The sequence below is a fragment of the Egretta garzetta genome, unplaced genomic scaffold, assembly GCF_000687185.1.
Source record: "Egretta garzetta isolate BGI_Z169 unplaced genomic scaffold, ASM68718v1 scaffold152, whole genome shotgun sequence".
NCBI classification, from domain to species: Eukaryota; Metazoa; Chordata; class Aves; order Pelecaniformes; family Ardeidae; genus Egretta; species Egretta garzetta.
This window is the reverse complement of record NW_009259037.1, coordinates 1,144,982-1,163,043: the sequence shown is the minus strand read 5'-3', so window position 1 is coordinate 1,163,043 and position 18,062 is coordinate 1,144,982.

The following is an 18,062-nucleotide window of genomic DNA, read 5'->3' as shown; positions in this document are numbered from 1 at the left end:
CACTATTTCTGATACAAGCCAGGATGCCGTTGGCCTTCTTGGCCACCTGGGCACACTGCTGGCTCATATTCAGCTGGCTGTCAACCAGTACCCCCAGGTCCTTTTCCACCAGGCAGCTTTCCAGCCACTCTTCCCCGAGCCTGTAGCGCATAGAGATGCACCCAGTGCACAGGAAGGTGAAGACCAGAAACTTTCCAAGGCAATAGATGCTTCACAGCAATCTCAGTATATTTCAGTCTCAACTGTATTTTTATCTAAGCCTGCACTGGCACTCAACTTTTCAGAGAGATGAGAAATGGCCATACCACTCCTGATCAGCTCCAACTATTGGAGTTGATGTTTCCCTTCAGAAGGAACTTGTAATTATCTCCCCATTATTGCGGTATTGGAGTTTGGGGATGTTTTACGTAATGGGGAAAAAAATAATGAGGTGGTTTGGATGTTGAAACCTGCTTAGCCACAGCTGGCTCTTGCAGATCATAGAACCGTTTAGGTTGGAAAAGTCCTTTAAGACCATCAAGTCCAACTCTGTAGAGGACTGTGTCTCCTAGTGCTTTTGAGGGGGTGCTCGGAGCTGAGCGGGCTCTCTGCTTTCATTCTTATGCTCAGAAGTTTTAAGTGCTGTGATGATACGTATCTGAGCAATTCAGCTGCGGTCAGCACACGCCTGCTGATGAGTTTAGAGCTAACGAACCGTGCGAGAATCCAGCTTGTCCCTTAACAGCACGGGGATGTGGCCTCTGAGCTCGCTCTGTACGCAGGTACCCGGGCTTTGAGCTCCATTCCACAAGAAAGTAACTGCTCTGTGTTTGTTTTCTGTTGAGCAGGTAATGCCTGCTCTAACTAAATACTTTAGGACTTTAAATAGCTATGTAATAACTAAAAAAGGGTCCATAAGTGACAGCTGGCTGCATCTGCTGAGATACCGATGTCTCTGTTAATGAAATAGGTCCTAATGGCCTGTTTAGACAGCCCAAGAAATTCCCTCCAAAAGATTGATTGTTGGTTTTGTCCTCTTACTCTAAAAACCAACGTAGTCCAAAATTGACACTAATAGGAAGAGTGCCATGCTCTTTTGAAGCTTTTCTGTTTCAGAACAGATTTGAGATGGTATTTGCTACTGTCTGATGTCGCAGAACTGGTGATTCTATATGTTACAGCAAAGGCTTTAAAGAGGATTTTAAATGGAAGTGGTTTGTAGATCTGATTTGACTAGTAAACTGCAAAATATTTTGGGGTTTGAGTAGCATTTGAAGATCAGCAGTCTGTGCACTTCATTCTCAGAAGGAACAGAAACAGTGATTTTGAGTAAATCACAACTATTTAACACATGGGGAAAAATATAACGGGGGGTGAAAGGTAAAAAAAATTGACCCTAGCAATATAAATGACATGAGAAGTGGAATATGTTTTTGGGTTTTTTGGTTTGTTTTGGTTTTGTGGGGTTTTATTGTTTGGGTGGGGGTTTTTTGTTTGGTTTTTTTGAAACCGTTTTCCAATCACGGCATCCCTAAAACTTGAGGCCTAAAATGTCAGAGGGAGGTGAAGTTCTACCATCTCATCTAGACTGGAAATGGTCTCCACTGCATAAGCACATATGCAAACTATATAGCATGGTTGGGAAACAGAAGTAGACACTGAGGAATATTTGTCTGATACTAATGAGGGGTTTTTTGTTGCTGTTTTGTTGGGATTTTTTTTCTCCAGTGTCTCTGTTATGTCATTTTTTGTATTTGGTCCTAGTCTGAAATCTAACGGGGCCAGATCAGATGAAATGACTGTGAATTCTCCTCCATGGCTGACGTTTCTCCCTTTCCAGCCAAAACTGTCTTTCAGGAATTGTCTATTTTTCTTGTTCCTACTTCCACAGGGTCCCTCACTATTACATGAATTTGGTCTAAAGACTAATAAGGAATACTACTCGCAGTCTTCTCTCAGGTAGGCAGTAGACTCTCTCCTTAAGGAGTGTACCCCTGGCTTTTCTAGAAGGAGGAGAGATCTCTAAAGTTAGATGATGGTATAAGGCTAACTTCTCGTTTGTTTGCAATGCTAGGAACACCCAAGTCCTACGATCACCTGGGGAAGTCCAGATCTGTTCCATGGAGAGATGAGCAAGATAGGATAGGAAGTCCCTAGTGTAGAAAATTTAATCGATGGAAGTCTCTTAGTAAGTGATGGTGTTATATCAGTTGTGGAAATGTTCTCAGCAAACCAGGAAAGATACCAGGAGAAGATGATAACTGACTGATGTGTTTTATTGTACAGGTCTGTATTTGATATGTGCACATATCGAGTAGTGCTTTGCTCACTAATCCGAACATTTCCACAGTAGATTTACTTAGTGCTTTTTTGTAGAACTGATATTTTACATGAATTCACATTGATTCAAATTCTATAAAGATGTATTGTGTTGGCAACTACATTTCCACTTGAAAAATTTCCCAGGAGGAATTGAGACAAAGCTTTTAACTGAAGGGTTAGCCAAAGAATCAAGTCTTCTCTTTCCTCTAGAAAATTTCTTCCCTAGAAAATTTTCAAATCGCCTTCTCTCTCTCTGTTCTACAGTGACACTTCACCATTGTTGGTCGTGTGCCAACACAAATTTAAAAAACGGAAACGTGGTAGAAAAAGCTCATTGCTAGCTTTTCTCCATCATCCATCTTTTTGATTTTTAATCTGGGCAGATTATGTTCTTATAATGAAATAAAGAAAAAAATGGAACATGAAATAAGGTCAGGAAGCAGAGGTTGTCATGCTCCTATTAAAGAACGCAAAGGCAGTAGCTTTTCTGGCCATTTCTGAGCATTTCTTTTGTATCTCTTAAGGATGCTGTGAGTGTAAGTTCAAGCTACTTCACTGCAGTAAAGTGTTTTTCTGAAGTTGAGTGCTTAAGAAAAAGGGAGTTTAAGACTGGCGATTACCTGTCGTTGTCCGTCTTCCATTGTGAGAATTTTGAATGATCAAAGCAACCATCTTCACATTCCTACATGCTCAGTGTCATTTTTTTTTTTTTTTTTCTAATGGAAATAGTGAACCATTCTGGTGTGATTGGTATTTAAATATGTTTGATTCCGTCATTAGATGCTGTGTACTTCACTGGTGCTACAGATCGTTAGAATGGTCTTTTGGAATGGAGGATGTGTGATTGCTGCAGTATAATTCATTCATCCATCCCAAACCCACCGTTAGCCTCGAATCCCTATTTTCTATGCATATGTAAAGTATGATTATGAAAGTTATATTTAACATAAATATTTTTTCAATGTAGAAAGAAGTTCAGATTCTGCCTTGCTGATATAGAGAGAACATTTCCTTCATAGTGTGTAATTATTTAGTTAGTTAAGTAATAGGCCAGTTATCAGAGGGGGAGGGAAGGGTGCTTTCTGGCCAGTTTTTGCCTGGAAGTGTCCAGGGACCAGCAACATTTCTCAAGTCAGGTAAAAGCACTCTACAAACCTGGTATCTAGATTAAGCGTTGAGTTTAAGAATCTTAAGAAGTCCTTGGGGGATTGCTTTGAGTTGATGTGTATGTGACCTTAAAGAGACAACAATTAAATAAGGGTTCACATTCCCATGTCAAGATCCCTTCAATATTCAACTTTGAATACAAGTTTAGATAGATTATACCCGTGGAATAGATTCCAAGTTATGAGCTATTTAAATATTTTAGCTGTTTTCTAGCTGAATGAAATGCAAGGAGAAAACTTTTGCTTTTTAAGAGCTGAGTTACAGTACAAGCAATAGTAACCGTTATTTCCTGTTACCTCAGCTGACCTGTTTCTAAACATACTAACTGTGTAATTAATATTTGATATACATTTAATATCTGTGTGGCAGAGAACTCATTTACTACTTTTACCATAATGTTTGTTTAAGGGTTAAGCATGCGTAAAGAAAAACTGGGTTTCTGTTCCAAACTGAATGGTGATCTGTGGACCAAGACTCCTCTGCCCATCTCCTGGCTGCTAGCGCTCCAGGACGTGCTCAAGGGTACTAAGAGGTAACACAGCATCGCTTCACTAATTTGCATGGGACAGTTTGGGAGCTGGCAATGGAAAATGTCAGTTTAGGAGAACCATCCTGCAATGACCAATATCAGCTGCAACATCGTAGTAATTCAGGTAGAGAGAGAGGAAAGGCCTTCATCTCATGAGCCTCACAGTCCGTTTGTAACAAGAGAAAATACAAAACCTAAAATTAGTTTCGATAAGAAGCACACAGAAATTACCTTGCAATTTGTTCTCAAGTATAGATAAGCGTCTCAAAGTAACTTAATCTTTCCTCAAGCACTTTACTGGCAAATACATATGTGTGAAGGTATGGTTGTCACCCCATGCTGCGTGTCACTTGTTGTCTTGAATTTACACCTATGTGTGGTTCCTTTCAGGAAACTGTTGCTATTTCTAAAATATATACCACTTTGCACGTTGTCAATGCCACTAATGGCCAGATATTTTTGCCTATTGAGGGCACTGAATGCCTAGTTTAGAAAACCCCATAGAGCTGCAAAATAGTGACAGAATAATTCCCAAACTATCATACTTCTGTTTCACTCTTCTCTTTTAATTTTTTTTTTTTCTGGTAGGGTTTTTGCTTTTTCTGGAGGACCTCTTTTGATCATCCCAACAAAAGATGAAATCAGGTAAAGCACTTGTGAATTTTTCTTTTCTAATGAAATTCCTTGGGAATCACAAGGTGAACCCCAAATAAGTGGTGGAGTCCTGAAAGGTTGCAATTTGCAGTTGTTTTACTGTGCCAAAATGTCTTCTAAAAAATGGGCTTTTATTCTAAGTCTTATCATAAGTAAATATTCTAGGGAAAAACAAGGGTCCCTATGCAGAACTTCTGGACACAAAATTGAAATATAGTGAAAGTTAAACTACATTAAAAAGAGTTCAAAGAAGCTATAGTGCTTATATTTGGTATAAACTGTAAAATATCTTGTAAGGGGATATTTGTAACTCTCTCAACTACCTCAACTTATTTACCTTTGGGAGTTTACAGTGTCATTTTCTATCCCAAAATATGACCTATAAATGGTTGCAGCACAGATGCAACTAAGTTTTTAGTCTACTGTTGGAAGAACAGAGTTTGACTTTTATTTAGAGAAAGATTTGTATCATTTTGAAGGGGCATAATCTGAAAATTAAAGATGGGTTAACAGCTGACCTCTAGTGTTGGAAGAGTTTTTGCAGTTCGTAAGAACAGGATGGATCAAAGCGTCAGGCAGGTGTTGCCATGATGTATTTGTCTGCAGTAAAGCGCTGCTATCCTAAATGGTGCGTGGCTTATCCACCGAACTAGGACGTTTTGATTGTGAATTTTGGAAGAATGTAATAAATTTTCTATATATGCCTCGCTGCTTGTAACGCCTTGGTCCTAAAAGGTTTTGTGTGATGATGGTTAAAAAAATAATAATTGTCTTTTCATACCCTTTATAATGACTTTGGGTTTCAGGGATGTGTAAAACTGCTAAGTTATCCATAGCTATGTTTGCATTTACATGTTTCTATGTGTATATATCTCCATATATTCTTATATCTACAGATATATTTAAGAGATTATTAGACATGGGAAAATAGAGAATAAACAGTAAGTAATGGTGGTGAACATCCAGGTAACATAAAAAAACCCCAAACCATAATCCCCCGCCTTTTCATCAGCAGCATGTTTGCTTTAGACCAAAGAGGGGGTAACAAAAAAAAAAAAAACAAGCATAAGAAACTAAGTGGTGCCAAATAGTGCACAGGACTGGGTTGGTTTTTTTTTTTCAGTTTGATATATTTTAATATTGCATTATGAAAGACTAAACCAAATGTATTTTTTTCTGTTGAAAAGAAACAATAATATTCCAGAAATACTGGCAAGTATGTTAATATAAGATCAACACATTTTTCAGGAATGGTATAATATATAGCCTTGAAAAGACTGTTACTTTGTCTTTTAAATTTTACTTTTAAATAAATGCTGTGTGGATATAATGAGATAGCGAATATACAGACAGACTATTTCTTGTTTGTTTTTGTATTTAAGACCATGGTCACACCTTATTAAATGTGGTCACAAAATTATTACCTTCTAAGGCTGGACCTTTAGTCAGCTCAGTATTCAGGTTCGTTAAGTGATCTTGAACCAATAGTAAAGAAGAAATAAATGTTTTAAACCTCGTTTTCAATAGGGAGAGTTGACTGGTGATGATACTTAGAATCATAGAATAGTTTAGGTTGGAAAAGACCTTTAAGATAGAGTCCAACTGTTGACCTAGCACTGCCAAGTCCACCACTAACCCATGTCCCTAAGTGCAACATCTAAGTGTCTTTTAAATATCTTCAGGGTATATATTATTTAAGCAGGAGACGTTATCCTATTTTTCTAGGGGTGTAGCATGAACATCCTTTTGATGGTATTTTCACTACTGTGCTGTTGATTGTCACTGGCCTACATTAGTTCACTGTGGGAACCTACATATATACTCTAAATTTAATCTTCACGCTTATTAAAAATACATGGACTTTCTACTTCCATTACATAAATAAAGTTGAAAAAGCAACTTGATTGTCATGGCGGGTTTAAAAACCTTCAAAAAATTCCTGACAACAAAACTGGATTTTAATATTTCAAACCTGCATTGTAATCAATGCCACGATCCTGTCTGTTCTTGACATTCTTTCATATCCAATATCCTTTCAGAGTAGTGTAAGCTCCTGGCTTGAAAGAGTTTCTTGACAGCAAGATCAGCTGCTTAATTGCATGAGATGTGGAAAGAAAACTTGTATTGGTTTGAATTTTCCACCTTTTAATTTGTATCTTTCCATGGCACTCCTCTCCTGACTTGACACTAAGGTGCAATGCTATTTTGAGAGAACAGAATAGTTGTTAACCTTGATGCCGAGCTGTAAACACTATCAAGTTTGATAATTTCCCAAAGGCTGAGATCTGATGGAGGCAATTCTCAACGATTAAAAGATATCAGGTAATTGATGATCTTTGAGGATGTTGTCTCCATAGATTCCCACTTCAGCCTCCTTTCCTGTTCCTTTAGAATATAATTTATGGCTGGTACTCAGAGGAGGTCGCAGAAGAACCGGAGGCAGGTGGGACTCTCACCCTTTTTAAAAACTGCGTGTGAGGTTACATGCAACTCCAAAAGTCATAATTAGTGAATATTCTCAGGCTCGCGGCTAGAGGTACGTGCACTTCAATGGCTTAAATTTGTGGAGGCAGTAAACTTGAAGAACATCTCATGAAGTAACCTTTCCTTTTATAGTACTAAAGAAGGTAACAAAAACCCAACTGGAATTTTAACTGTCAGGTGTATTGGGTCATCTGCCAGCTTTTTATGGTATTCAGGACAGATACTAATACATTTTGATGGTTCACATGAGTACCTGTGGCTAGCAGGTATTTTAGTGCCTGTCAATCTGTGACTAGCGCTGTCATTGTTACTCTTACTCACCAAGTCGTCTGCGTGATAAAGAAAATAGCAGTAGATATTAACACCAAAAATTGGAAAAACATCAGTGTATTGGAAAACTCAAGAAAAATTGGTGATCTGATGTTCAGTATTATAAATTAGATTTTTTTTTTTAAATGAGGTTAAGCAAGTTCTCCATATTAATGTAGTATACTTGTTTCTAGAAGGAATTTTTAAATTCCAGTAGAATGCAGGATAGCATGTGGCTAAAATATACTCTCGTAGTCTAAAAGTGATGTTTGGTAGCCACAGCTTCTACAGGATAAATGGCAGTAGTAGTAATGAGCAAACTTCTATCTTTCACATAAAGTGTAAGTTTTAACAAGAACCAGATGTGCAGTGTTTTGATATCTAACCAATTTTAATAGAAGAATTTTAAACCTGTTGCAAGTGCAATCGTAAGCTATTACAAACTACAGTTCTTTGTGTCTTTCAGGCATAAGCGTGCAGGTTAGGACAACCTCTTCAGAGCTAAGTGGCACACAGTTTGCACCAGCAGACATTTTATCAACTGGGGAAAGAACCCCATAAAAACTGTGATGATCCTGTGGAAAGCAAGGTAGTTCCCCAGTTTGGGCTGGGCTGGTGGTCATTCTCGTATGGGGGGGTCTCTGTGCTGGCCACTCAGGAAAAGGTGGCCACATCCACATACAAAAACTGTGATCTATGTTATGTGATACCTAAACAAAGGCAGGTCAGCACCCTTTCAAAAGTCATACACTGCGTATTTTACACTTAGGAAAAAAAAAAAAAAAGAAATTGTACTATTTAAGAGTGTAGAAAGTAAATTGAAAACCATTTTCCCTGCTAGATGCCTTATGAACTCGGCAACCTACAGTCAGGGTTCAGAATTAAGGGTAGGCATACCATATAAATACAGGGAGGGGAAAAATTATTTCAACATCCAGTCACATCTGATTTTTGAGCATCATAATCCAGGATCAGCTTGTCCAGGTCACTAGACTATATGGAAATATTTTAGCCAAAGCCAGAAGAAATCAGAGTACTTACAGACACAGGAATATTTGTCTATATGTATATATATAAAGGAAGAAACATAGGCAACACACCAGCATTTTTAACACTGCTTTTAATGCTACTGTTAGAATTGCATGAATAAAATTACTACATTTTAAAGCCTATCATATGATACTAAGATCAAGTAATCAAAAAATTTTCTGCCAAAAATCTTGGCAGAAAATACCTCATGGCCTGTTTTACCTCCTTAAGATGCGCAGATATTTAAAACAAAAAAAAGTGTGAGAGAAGTCTCATTCTTAAGTGTTCACTCAGGAATAAGAAACCCTGTTCTGATGTCAGAACAGCAGTTTAAAATACGCTGCTGACACAAATCCTTCAGCACACACGTCCAAGCATTAGGAGAGATCTGGGCTCACTGCACTGCGGAACTTTGAAAGAGAAGTTTAATCAAGTTTGAATGCTTGAACAGACATAATATTTTGTTGGGTGGTTGTTGTTTTAATGTATGCACATAAGTTTTTTCCACTGCAAGAGAAACTTCTTAACAATAAAGGTGAGATAAAGAAACTCTTTTATTAAGCAAAAAACTTGTATGTGATTTCCAGAAATGTACCCTTTTTTTGCCATTGCTGGTAGGAGATAAAAGAACTGCACAGATTTGCAGGTATCTGAAAAGTATTTCTAAATATAAGTTTATTTCTAACAAACCAATTTAGTTTTAGTATTTAGCTTTTATATTTCATTTTCTTAGCATTACTTCCTTCAATGAGAGGTTCACATTTTCTGGGAAAAGACATAGTTTTAGAAGTGTTAGCATGGTGGAATGGAAATTGGGATGTTGTGCAATTACGAGCCTTTTCCAGGCTGCTGTGTAAGTATAGGAGCATATAAGGAAATCTAAATGTCTGCTGTATGGCATAGAAATGAGCTCATGATCTTCTCCTCTGCTAGTTTCGGAGGGAGTTGCATCTATATCTTTATCTAATTTACTTAGTTTTGCAACTCTAGAAGTATTATTTTAAAATACTGTGTTTATGAGTACCAGGAAAAGATGCAGGTTTCATTGCCCTTTAGGAAAATTTTTTGACCTTCTTAAAATCAACTAATTAGACTTGTAAATTATATTTAAAGGCTGGGCTCTTCTTAACCACCTAAGACCATTTACCATGTAATCTCTGAAGCAAAGCACATTGCCGTAAATCCTTGCTTTTCTTTGAGGGAGAAGATATTCCACAAGCTAACCAAAACTGTGTTGCGTGAACTTTGTAATTAGTATTTTGCACGTGTTCATAAAGCTCTGAATGACCTATTTTTAAATAATGGAAAATGAGAAAACCCTCTAGGAGGGTCAACCAGATCATTTTGTCAGAAATCATACATAAGACAAGCGAAGGGCCAAATTTGTTTTAATTGAAGCCACTGAGAGCACGTTTTCAGTCAAAGCCTGCAACCAAGTTTAAAAGTAAAACTGAGACTTCCATCAGTCTGGTAGCTGGACCAGGTGAAAAAACATCAACTTTTTACCTCTTGAAGTTCAAGTCTGTCAACTTACCAAGATAGAATTATATAAGCGTTATATTTATACATGTATATATGCACTGCAGTGTCTTTTAGTGTATGTGCATTACTTCGTAGCCCTCCTTAAAATGTGTGTGATTACTACCAGCAAAGTCGAGACCACCAATTAGCACCAGCTAATTTTTCTCCTTTTCTAGCAGTGTGCTTCCTTTGTTACGCTATGCATTGTTCATTAGTTGGTATACCTAATGCCAATTAGGGAATGAGGCAGCCACAAAGACTAATTTGATCATCCGGAGACTTGCCTCCCAAGATCCCTGTGTAGTCAGCAGAGGCGCGGCAGTTCCTCCAGGGCACTTAAGCTTGGGTTTCTGCTCTCATTCACCCTCTAGAGAAGCCTACTTCTTTCCATTAACTAAAGGGAAAGACTAGCATCCCCAGGCAAAACACGGCCCTTCTCAACCACGCTCCCATTTTAATAAAGGAAGTCACAGACGGAGTTTGACTTTTGAGTTTCGGGGCAAAGGCTGCTTTTCTGCCGCAGTGAGAAGAGGCCCGTTCGTGTCACCTGATGAAACATGGACGCCACTTCCCACTCCACATCTCCCAGCTTGTTTCTGCCCATAGGTGTTCCATGGCTGGTCCGTAGGATTGGCATTGTCCATAGACTCAGCGGTTCCCTCTTGGCAAGCTGCTGTGTTTTCTCAGGACACCACTGACCTCACCAATGCAAGATCAGGGAGGAACGGGAGAGTGATGAACCTTTCACACGAGTTAAAATTGTTGAGTACTGTTGGATGGGGCACCTATTTCACAGAATCATAGAACCGTTTAGGTTGGAAAAGACCTTTAAGATCACAGAGTCCAACCATGACACCTGTTTCGCAGACCTGTTCATTGCTATAATAATTAATGTAAACTTTTGAAGTTTCACTTAGATTGACTGTAAAGAAAAAAACCCTTTGCGTTGCACACTGTTTTCTCCTTTTAATGCCAACTTTTAAAAGGCCAAATCCTCCTGCACTGTGTTAGGATGGCAAAGTAGATCGTGTCTGTCTCTTACGAGACACAACGTACTGTGTCGTAAAATGAGGTCCACCCTCCGGAAAGGTTCAGGAGAGCCCACACGGACTGGGTCCTTCCTCCTTAGCGTTTGACCCATAATACAGCTGCACAGAGAGACAACTAGTAAGCGGGTTTAATACCTTCTCATATTTAAAATTGCCTTGTCATTTGAGTAATGAGTTCTCTGTGCTTTATGATGGAAAAGATTACGATTGAGTTTTATTTTAGGTAGGGTAGCCGACTAATTTGCTAAACCGCTTTGGCAGCCCAGGTGTGTTGCTAACTGAACCAAAATTATTAACCTTAATACAATTTTTAAACAATTATTAAGCTAATCGGATGCAAATTAAACAAAATGAACCTATAAATATATGTGTTTTTCAAATTAGTAATTGGATTTTTTGATGATCTTTGGCTTGACATTGATAAGCTGCTTCTCATAACAGTCTAATTAGGCAATATGTAAACTTTGGCATTCGGTTCTGTCCTAGTGGCTTTTTCAAATGATGTTTGTAAAATTTGCAATTTCATATTACAGATTAAAAATTAAAAACTGCAGGAGGCTAACATTAAAATGAGAATTCATTTCATGGAAAGCCCTGTAGACAAAATTCACCCTAATAGAATTGTGCATAAGGGGCTGCAAATCATGATCTATAGTTACACAGGGGAAGGCTTGTCAAAACCAGTATTGTTGGCCTGTAGTTCTATTCACAGTATTAAACCCATCAGTGAAGTCACTTTGGGGAAAATGCGAACATTATCAAAGAACAGTAAATTAGCAAGAAATTAAAGCATATACCCTTGCATTTCCAAAACAAAAGATCCCTTCATTAAAAACCTTTCATCAGTGGTTTAATATTCATAGCAGTAATTTGCATAACTAAATCAGTTTTCACTGATGAGAGACGACCAAAGTTTTTTCACTAATTTCTTTTTTGAATGAGCTCTCTAGTTTTTTGATTAAAATTTCACACCAGTAGTTGAGCAGAATTGAATACATGACTTAACCGTATTTGCGAGCATCATCTTTTAAAATGCCGGGTTAAATGTTGCTGCCGCGCGAAAAAGAAATGGCTCAGGCTGCTTTGTTTACGTTGACAGTGTATATCCCTCCCGTGCCTCCAGTCCTGGAGTCCGTGTTAAATTCCAAACCGAAATGATAGAGGTTGGTTGGGTTTCATTAGCTTTTTCATGTTTTTATACCTGTACATATACCACAAAAAGATGGCACAGGTGATCCAGTAATTAAGAAAAGTCATTAGAGTACACATGTTAAGAACTTTCCAATATCTCTCTGAAAGTGATACCCTTTTTCCATGCCCGTGGTTGTGGGTTTGTTTTTGTTTTTTTTTTTAAATGTTTTGAAAAGACCAGTTCCCTTGTGAAAAGTAGGAAGGAAAGAGGAAATACATTTGCCTTGGGGAATGAAAACAGAAAAGTCTTTCTTTTTTTTTCAGTGTACAAAATATGTATTTGCCTTGGGGAATGAAAACAGAAAAGTCTTTTTTTTTTCAGTGTACAAAATATGCGTATATTATGCTGGGCTCAGGACCACATAATAGCCCTTACCAGAAACCATTTTAAACAGCGTATTTGAGAAATCATGAGAGTTAATCCTGTCTAAGTCACTGAGAGGTGCAGTGGGCAACCAGTCATGCAATATTTACCTGTAGGTACTCTGTGCAATGACTTGTTAAACTGAAATCACTTCATTCATTTGAATCCTGATGTGGCCTCAGTCACACAACAGCCGCATTGAGAACAGGACGCTTACAGGTGCAGGTTTAGTGTTTTGCACCGCATAACCTGACTTCAATTAAATTAGTTTCAAATGAAGAAATGCCCATGTTCAGAAAAAGATACACTGATTAGCAGTTACTAGTTTTTACCCACTTTTTTTAATTGGCTGATACTGAACTTAAAACACAAAAAGATGAGTTGAAAATTAAGAGATCCGCTCAAATGCAGAGAAGCAGAAAACAACTGTAGTACAGTTAACAAAGTCTTCCATTCTCCTTTTCTCCTCCAAATTGTTGTTGTCTTGTTATTAGAACTGGATAGTACTACTTTAAAATATTTAACGTTTACCAGTGCATCCTGCGTGCTCGTCATTGTTCAAAAGTGTGATCCACAAGCCTGTTTCTGCTTAACCAGTAATTACATTTCATGCAATCATAATATTTTAGTTTTACCCTTTCTGTAAATACATTATTATGTTCGCTACGAGTGAAATGCACAGCCGGTCTCGTTACAGGTGTTTCTGCACTGCCATGGCGCTCGCTGATCATTGCTGGGAAGAAGTTATCAACCTTGGGTAAGTTTTTATGCTGTTTCTCTGCATCATACACAGTGGGGAATGTCCTGGCTGTCAGTCTAGGCCAAAACTTCTTGTATTTGCTTTGTTACTTTTTGTTTGTTTGTTTGCATACAATACCTGACAGAGCCCTTGTTGTCGAGTAGAAGGGGCGATTTTCGGCAAGCCTTGCTGGCTGGGAGACACCCGCACGTACCATGCCTCAAGCAGAGCTCCTGCTGCTTCTGCCTGCAGGTTGCAAAGGTCTGACAAGATGAGCTCAGCTTTCTGTTCAACGTACATCACACCCTGAGACTACGGTGATGCTACCAAGGTAGAAACACAGAAGCTTTTCATATTTGCTTGGTTGTGTTGACAAAGTCATTGCAAGTCTTCCCATAGGGACGACCAGTGGAGAGAAAGCCATCCAGGGTTTTTTTACCTTTCATGTCCAACCTGGTCAAATATTTCTGACTAGATGCTTTTCTTATTAAAAACCCTAAAAAAAAAGTCACAACTTTATGAGGTCTTATTTCACTAGAATAAGTGTGAATGCAACCCACCAGTAAATAGACAATCCGGACTTTATAACCCGGTGCTCTTCTACATTTAACGTATTTTTATTTAGATAAAGGGGTTGCATGCAGGTCTAAAACCGAAGCGGCAACCTGCCTCAGGAGTTGGGACCGTATGGACAAGAGGTCTTCATTCTTTCAGGGTCCCCTTTGACTTTTTGATGCTAACAAAGAATACTGATGCGGATACTGACAGGCTCTTCCAACTTTACGTCCCCTTTTTAAAGAAAGGCTTAGTCAGTTCCTTAGCAGATGACTTTTCTTAGATTTATTTCAAGGGTCATGAGATTCATTCTGATATTTAAGTTTAATGGTGTGAACTGGCTATGGAGCATTTTGCTTCTGTACCCTTATTATTGCCTTTCCACGGTTTTCTCCCTGTGCACCAAGGTGGCAACTCATCATGCAATCCACCTTGTATCAAGTATCATATTACTGTTAAAAATTACAGTTTTAAACCCAAACTTTCTGGCCTTGTTTAATAACATACTTCTAAGCTTTGTCATCCTCGTTTCCTGAACTGTTTTTCTAATTTCTTTCTAATCCAATGTGTGTATTTTGTATCATCAAATGGGCTGCAAGCAGACTGCTAAAGTGATACAACAGGATCTGAAAGAAGATGAGAATAAGCACCTCTGGTTAGTTTTCATGCCACTGCTTTTACTAATTTTACGAATTTTGTAAACCATTTGAGATTTCTTTTCTTCCTGGATGTAAATTTAGGGTTAGTAAAAACCAACAAGGTGTTCCTGAAGGGTAAAGGGAGAAGGACCTTGCCTCCATAATAGCAAAGGTGCACGTTTCTTGGGTTTTTGTATTCTTCCTGAATGATTCATTCCATTAGAAGAACTATTCCATCATTTTGATTCACTCCAAAGAGAGTGATAATAAACAGTGTCCAACTGTGAAGGAACAAAAGGAGTCAAGATAAACAGCAGTTGCTTGTTGTTTACATTAATCACATACACTTGTATGAATACCGAAGCATTCCCCTTGTTGTTTCAAAAGGCATGACGCATAAAGGTGCTTCACATACTAGTAATTAAGCATTGTCATTAAAAGTTCCTCAAAAAAGAAGCAAATGAACCCCTCTAAAGAGTTTTTACTCTCTCTGCAAAGATAAAAGGAAAGCTTGTATCCCGTTCTTCGGCTCACCCCACATCTAGAACGTGTAACGCCAGTTCATGTAATACGTTGTCCCGCGTGATAACCTGGATATATCTGCCATAGCAACATTTTATTAATCTGTTGAAGAGGGGGCTTGAGTCTTGTTCTTGACGCTCCAAGAATTTCAGCTGAAGATATTAAGGTTATATTTTTAATATTGTTGATGAAAATTTTGTGAGGAAGTTTCTGTGGGAGCAAATCCACTAAATTGCCACCCCGTGGGCTGATCGCTTCCCAGCGTGCCCTGCTGCCAGGGAGCGTGTTTGCACGTAAACTCAATTGCCTTCAGCCTAAGCACAAGAATAATTTCTTCAGCCTTGCCCATTCTAACATAAATTCTTTACAGCCTGCGTCTGGGACAATAAAAAATGAACTTGAGCTAAATAGCCCGCCAAACTCCAAATGTTTATTAAAGTCTCCATTTAAAAAAAACAAAACAAACTGATTTCCGTCAGTGTGTTCTAAGTCATCTAAAGGACAAGGCAGAAGAAGAAAAAAGGGACAGGCAGATCTGTTATTTTGCTTAATTACACAACTATAATAAACTTGGATGGCTGTAGCTTAAGGATCTAAATAATAAAGGTTAAGACTGAAATTTTGCTAGTAGAATATTATTGACTTATTACAGACTAAAATCCAGATTTTGCTAAAAGCGTAAGGCCTCCCTCAGTTACTGTCTTTCCATAATAATTATTTGTAAAAGCGTAGGATACCCATTTTAAAATGGAAGCTGAGACGTTTGGGGAGGTAAGTTTACAATGTGTAAGGGACTGGGTAAAATAAACTTTCTTCTAAATATCGTTCTTGCCTATTTTGCAGTGCTGACTGCGCTGTTGTTGCAAAACCTAAGTAAGCACTGCGTGTGTGACTAGCCAAAACGTTCCCTACAAAACTTTTTTGTCGTTTGAATTTTTTTTAATATAATATCATCTGGATTTCTAAAGAAATCCTAGCGGTAGCCCCTGACCCAAATGTACATCAAGTGCTGTTCCCCTATGGCCCTGGCCTATTTATTGCTTTCCTAACTACTTGAGTTCAAATAGGAGCTCAGAACAAAATTGAAAATGAGCTTGGGGTCTTTTTCTAGTCCCAATTTGTTCACTTCCAAAACCACTACCCAATTTAGCACAATTGGCAGCGTCTGCTCAAGAGAGGGCAAAGGCTGGAATAACAGGGATGCAGAAGGGCAGGACTGAAGTGTACTGGCAAAACAGCATGGAAGAGCTTTTCCAGCACTACGCTGCCTGATGTAATTTCTCAGCTGTACGAGCGTGACAATTAGCATGCAAAACTGAAGAAGGCAAAAAGGAAGTTTTTGGTTTGTTTTTTTTTTTGTTTGTTTGTCTTTTTCTTTCCTATTGCCAACTCCAAATATGCGTATTTGGGTGTGTAACATACTCTGGCAGCCAGGCAACTAAACTATTGCTCATGACTAAATACAGAATCATAGAATCATTTAGGTTGGAAAAGATCTTTAAGATCATCCAGTCCAACGTTAGAGGTGAAAAACAGCTGATAAGCAAGCGGCATTTCTGCTCTCATTTGTCCCTAATGTTGGAGGAAGTACCTGTACTGTACAGAATTGATAGGTGCTTTACTGTGCTGGGAGAAGGCTTCTGGTTGAAACAGCGAGGTGCTGGGCACCGTTATTGCCCACAGAAGTCCGTGAAGGTTGAGTGCCCAGCACCTCACACAGCTGTGGTTCTGGTTGGGAGATTGGTTGCCCAGAATTGAAGCATTTATTTTATTTTTTTATACAGAGGAATTACTTCCCTTTAATGGTTTACGTGAATGCCTTTTTAGACTGAAAAGGAATTGTGTTGAGATAGATAGGTAAGTAAATATTTGTATATGAAGAAGGCTGAAAATGTGAATGAGAAGTAAAAGAAATAGGTCTCATCCTTGTCTTAATGAAAAATCTTGGAAAGAAAATGTAGCATTAGATTAAACTACTGCTCTTGGATGAATCTCTCTAGTAATCTTCGTTTACCAGGACTCATCTTTCTCCTGCTTCATGTTATTTTCTAGCATTAGCAGCGCTATAGTTAGCGTGCTATATATCATCGGCACGTGATTTTGTAAATACCTGACTATTAGCAGTTTAATTGCATTGGATGTACAACAGCCATATATGAAAACTGTCCTGCTGCAAATTAGTAGTAAAATCAACTAATTAAAAGCAAAAAACAAAGTAAGAGAAGTAGCAAAACCAAAGACTTAAAAAAAGAAAAGCAAAACTCAAACAAGCTTTTTGGTTTGTTTGAGGTATTGACAGCATGTCAAAAGAAACATACACAGACGTTACTCCGTAGCCATTTCTTTAGGTTATATTACTGTTCTCCTGACGTTTTTTCCCTTAGCTTTGTGTGCATTCGATGTCAGGAGACACCCATCACTCAGCAAAGCAGATGCTCAGTCTAAGCAGAAGTAGAATGAAACCTTCAATAATTTTGCTGTTGAAATATCGAGGTGATCTTATTTCATCCGTGCTTTTAAGGTACACTTATTAAAAATACATGTACCTGAATCTGTGATTTATATAGATAGCATGTGAAACAGACTTTCTCCTGCAATTAATTATGCCTACAGCTGCCTCAACTGGAAGCGTTTACTCTTGTCAGGTAAAAAAAATCTCTTCTGCCTGCATATAAATATATACATTTTTTTAAAAAAGACTGTAATAGGAGAGAAGACTTCTTTTCAAGGATTTGTTATAAACTATATTGATAAAATTTTGCTAGTGTAAGCGCATTAACGATGGATTTGGCTTTAGGAAAGATGAAGCAGTAGAATGTGAAGAGGGTATTTGTTATAGTACTTTTAATCTTCTTACAAAATTGTAGGATATGATTCTTCTTAGACTCTCTTGCCTTTTTGTTTTGGCCAGGAAGCCCTCAGCTGTTATAGGCATTCATACATTAAGATTAAAAACAGTGAAGCACGTATAGCTCCTTTCTGTTCTTCTGAAGTCCTTGTCTCACTGGGA